Raw genomic sequence first — 6,000 nt, forward strand, 5'->3', positions numbered from 1 at the left:
CCAGAGGGCGCGGCCCTCCTGTGGCTACAGGTACGACGAAGGTTCTACACACGTGCCAGAGGGCGCGGCCCTCCTGTGGCTACAGGTACGACGAAGGTTCTCCACACGTGCCAGAGGGCGCGGCCCTCCTGTGGCTACAGGTACGACGAAGGTTCTACACACGTGCCAGAGGGCGCGGCCCTCCTGTGGCTACAGGTACGACGAAGGTTCTACACACGGTCAGAAGGGCGCGGCCCTCCTGTGGCTACAGGTACGATGAAGGTTCTACACACGTGCCAGAGGGCGCGGCCCTCCTGTGGCTACAGGTACGACGAAGGTTCTACACACGTGCCAGAGGGCGCGGCCCTCCTGTGGCTACAGGTACGACGAAGGTTCTACACACGTGCCAGAGGGCGCGGCCCTCCTGTGGCTACAGTTACGACGAAGGTTCTCCCTTTGGGGCCAACGAAGGTAAGGTGAGGCAAAGGTGGAGGAAGAGCCTATGACACAAGGCACCAGTCTTGATAGAAGAATGGGAACCATTTGTGTGGGAGGTGGGGGACGCTTGGCCACTGTACCGGTTCGAATCCTACTGTCAGATATATATATATATATATATATATATATATATATATATATATATATATATATATATATATATATATATATATATATATATTGGTGGAAAGGATCACAATTTAGTGAGTGATCAAGTATATTCCTATGAGTCCACGGGGGATATCAAACACGATAAGTTCCCAAGTGCACTTTCGTGTCATAATCACATCATCAGGGGAGACACAAGTGAGGAATATAACAGTCAGTTGACATACATCGAAGAGACGAAGCTACGACGCCATTTGGTAAACATGTGATCTATCAGGAATATATATATATATATATATATATATATATATATTTTTTTTTTTTTTTTTTTTTTTTTTTTTTTTTTTTATACTTTGTCGCTGTCTCCCGCGTTTGCGAGGTAGCGCAAGGAAACAGACGAAAGAAATGGCCCCCCCCCCCATACACATGTACATACACACGTCCACACACGCAAATATACATACCTACACAGCTTTCCATGTTTTACCCCAGACGCTTCACATGCCTTGATTCAATCCACTGACAGCACGTCAACCCCTGTATACCACATGACTCCAATTCACTCTATTCCTTGCCCTCCTTTCACCCTCCTGCATGTTCAGGCCCCGATCACACAAAATCTTTTTCACTCCATCTTTCCACCTCCAATTTGGTCTCCCTCTTCTCCTCGTTCCCTCCACCTCCGACACATATATCCTCTTGGTCAATCTCTCCTCACTCATTCTCTCCATGTGCCCAAACCATTTCAAAACACCCTCTTCTGCTCTCTCAACCACGCTCTTTTTATTTCCACACATCTCTCTTACCCTTACGTTACTTACTCGATCAAACCACCTCACACCACACATTGTCCTCAAACATCTCATTTCCAGCACATCCATCCTCCTGCGCACATCTCTATCCATAGCCCACGCCTCGCAACCATACAACATTGTTGGAACCACTATTCCCTCAAACATACCCATTTTCGCTTTCCGAGATAATGTTCTCGACTTCCACACATTTTTCAAGGCTCCCAAAATTTTCGCCCCCTCCCCCACCCTATGATCCACTTCCGCTTCCATGGTTCCATCCGCTGACAGATCCACTCCCAGATATCTAAAACACTTCACTTCCTCCAGTTTTTCTCCATTCAAACTCACCTCCCAATTGACTTGACCCTCACCCCTACTGTACCTAATAACCTTGCTCTTATTCACATTTACTCTCAACTTTCTTCTTCCACACACTTTACCAAACTCAGTCACCAGCTTCTGCAGTTTCTCACATGAATCAGCCACCAGCGCTGTATCATCAGCGAACAACAACTGACTCACTTCCCAAGCTCTCTCATCCCCAACAGACTTCATACTTGCCCCTCTTTCCAGGACTCTTGCATTTACCTCCCTTACAACCCCATCCATAAACAAATTAAACAACCATGGAGACATCACACACCCCTGCCGCAAACCTACATTCACTGAGAACCAATCACTTTCCTCTCTTCCTACACGTACACATGCCTTACATCCTCGATAAAAACTTTTTACTGCTTCTAACAACTTGCCTCCCACACCATATATTCTTAATACCTTCCACAGAGCATCTCTATCAACTCTATCATATGCCTTCTCCAGATCCATAAATGCTACATACAAATCCATTTGCTTTTCTAAGTATTTCTCACATACATTCTTCAAAGCAAACACCTGATCCACACATCCTCTACCACTTCTGAAACCGCACTGCTCTTCCCCAATCTGATGCTCTGTACATGCCTTCACCCTCTCGATCAATACCCTCCCATATAATTTACCAGGAATACTCAACAAACTTATACCTCTGTAATTTGAGCACTCACTCTTATCCCCTTTGCCTTTGTACAATGGCACTATGCACGCATTCCGCCAAACCTCAGGCACCTCACCATGAGTCATACATACATTAAATAACCTTACCAACCAGTCAACAATACAGTCACCCCCTTTTTTAATAAATTCCACTGCAATACCATCCAAACCTGCTGCCTTGCCGGCTTTCATCTTCCGCAAAGCTTTTACTACCTCTTCTCTGTTTACCAAATCATTTTCCCTAACCCTCTCACTTTGCACACCACCTCGACCAAAACACCCTATATCTGCCACTCTGTCATCAGACACATTCAACAAACCTTCAAAATACTCATTCCATCTCCTTCTCACATCACCGCTACTTGTTATCACCTCCCCATTTGCGCCCTTCACTGAAGTTCCCATTTGCTCCCTTGTCTTACGCACCCTATTTACCTCCTTCCAGAACATCTTTTTATTCTCCCTAAAATTTACTGATAGTCTCTCACCCCAACTCTCATTTGCCCTTTTTTTCACCTCTTGCACCTTTCTCTTGACCTCCTGTCTCTTTCTTTTATACTTCTCCCACTCAATTGCATTTTTTCCCTGCAAAAATCGTCCAAATGCCTCTCTCTTCTCTTTCACTAATACTCTTACTTCTTCATCCCACCACTCACTACCCTTTCTAAACAGCCCACCTCCCACTCTTCTCATGCCACAAGCATCTTTTGCGCAATCCATCACTGATTCCCTAAATACATCCCATTCCTCCCCCACTCCCCTTACTTCCATTGTTCTCACCTTTTTCCATTCTGTACACAGTCTCTCCTGGTACTTCCCCACACAGGTCTCCTTCCCAAGCTCACTTACTCTCACCACCTTCTTCACCCCAACATTCACTCCTCTTTTCTGAAAACCCATACTAATCTTCACCTTAGCCTCCACAAGATAATGATCAGACATCCCTCCAGTTGCACCTCTCAGCACATTAACATCCAAAAGTCTCTCTTTCGCGCGCCTGTCAATTAACACGTAATCCAATAACGCTCTCTGGCCATCTCTCCTACTTACATAAGTATACTTATGTATATCTCGCTTTTTAAACCAGGTATTCCCAATCATCAGTCCTTTTTCAGCACATAAATCTACAAGCTCTTCACCATTTCCATTTACAACACTGAACACCCCATGCATACCAATTATTCCCTCAACTGCCACATTACTCACCTTTGCATTCAAATCACCCATCACTATAACCCGGTCTCGTGCATCAAAACCGCTAACACACTCATTTAGCTGCTCCCAAAACACTTGCCTCTCATGATCTTTCTTCTCATGCCCAGGTGCATATGCACCAATAATCACCCACCTTTCTCCATCTTTTTTTTCTTTTCTTTCAAACTATTCGCCATTTCCCGCATTAGCAAGGTAGCGATAAGAACAGAGGACTGGGCCTTTGAGGGAATATCCTCACCTGGCCCCCTTCTCTGTTCCTTCTCTTGGAAAAAAAAAAAAGAACAAAAAAAAAAAAAAAACGAGAGGGGAGGATTTCCAGCCCCCCGCTCCCTCCCCTTTTAGTCGCCTTCTACGACACGCAGGGAATACGTGGGAAGTATTCTTTCTCCCCTATCCCCAGGGATAATATATATATATATATATATATATATATATATATATATATATATATATATATATATATATATATATATATATGTAACAGAAGATCCATGTATAATCACTAAATCATTCAGACATCATGCATTCTAATGGCATAAGTCCAACATCAATGTCTGAAATACAAACTAAAAAATTCTTTGTGCTCAGTTTGATTTAAGTTATAAGCAAAGTTCATGCTTTCCTGCTTTGCTTCAAAGGAACAAGCATGGGAAAACTACGAAGAGCAACATCAAGAAACTTACATTTGACAAAAAAAGAAAAAATATAGCAAAAAAATGCAACTTCTCGAATGAGAGTGGAAAAGATTTTTCACTAAGCAAACCAGTATATGGTATGTAACTAACTGATACTAATATGAAGTCTACCTCAAACAAACTTGATATCTGTTAGTAAATCTTTAATGTCCATGATAATGTACTAAAGATCTTCTACTTCTCTTTGCATAGCAAATACAGTATGCAGATTAATCCCTTAACTAATAGTGATATATGTTCTATACTTGAACTACTTAATACTTACAGTATTTAACAGTCCCAAGCATTACTGGAATCTGCCTCCTTGTGGTTATGCCATGAGTGACAACTTACCCTTGCCATGGCTGCATAATCAGAGTACAATCTCATCAAAGAACTTCTCACTCCAAAGGAGTCCATCCTTTCCCTACTACTAATAGCAATGCAAACTTGAAGCTGCAGGAACAGGGGTCCTAAGGGTTCTATGATGATAATATACAATAATATAGAGAGATATTTACAATTACTGTAAATATCATTAAAAAGTTGAATAAAGCATTTAACAATTAAACATATACTGCCACAATTATGGATTATCATCTTCATTACAATGGGAAGGTGTGGCCGAGTGTTAACATGATAAAGACAGTACTGGGTATGCATTGATTCACCTACATATGCAGCAATCAAAAGGTTAGGAAGAGTGCAGCCAAAGCATTCCAAAATACCAATTATTACATGTATCCCTACAATCATTAAGTTCCTTTAACCACACATACTTCTACAATAAAAACATTTCACAAGAATCATAAATATCACGATCATAAATACAACCACTGTTCTAACACCACAAATTATCATTATCTATTTTTCACCACACTCTTCATATCCCACATATTCCCATTGTCTACAAAAAAGTCCCAAGGCTTTTAAACTTCTTTAAAAAGATCTCTTTTACCTCCATCACCATCAAGACCTTCATAGTTAAGTACCACACATTCCTACGATCCTCATAATTATGCAAACATCAAGAAAAACTTCCAGTCAACTGATCCTTTCAGCAATTAGTTCTGACATACAAGTGGACTGCCTGATATAAGTTAGTATAGGAGGACATTATTTCAATACAGTAAATTCAAGGATGCATATATACATCAAATCCACGTAGGCCATGGGTACTGGTAGGTGTATGAGTACACTACGTATAGTGGTGAAAGAGTTAAAACAGTCCTTCCATCATTACAATTATAATAATATGCACATTGCCAAGTCATATGTGATCAAGTACAGAAAATGTTTACTCTTCAATACTCTTTTGCCTAATTATCACGGTTATTCTACTTGCTTTGTCAACCATACCTTCTTCAAGGTGAAAAGACAACCAAATGACTGCTTTGTGTCATATGTAAATATCGATTCACTGAAACTATACTTCAGCAATGTGGCCTATATATGAAATACCTCCCAATGTATTCCATGATCCACATACCTACAAGGTAAAGATATCCTTATTCACAAGTTTATCTACTGTAATACTGACAAAACAGTTTTCAATTATTCTAGATACTTAGATCAATGAGCAGATGTACAATGTTAAAAAAAGGGAGCAAAACTGGGTAAATATAAGGTTGGTGGAGACAAAAACATCTACAATTTTATATATATATATATATATATATATATATATATATATATAT

Source organism: Panulirus ornatus, chromosome 41, assembly GCF_036320965.1.
Source record: "Panulirus ornatus isolate Po-2019 chromosome 41, ASM3632096v1, whole genome shotgun sequence".
Taxonomy (NCBI): domain Eukaryota; kingdom Metazoa; phylum Arthropoda; class Malacostraca; order Decapoda; family Palinuridae; genus Panulirus; species Panulirus ornatus.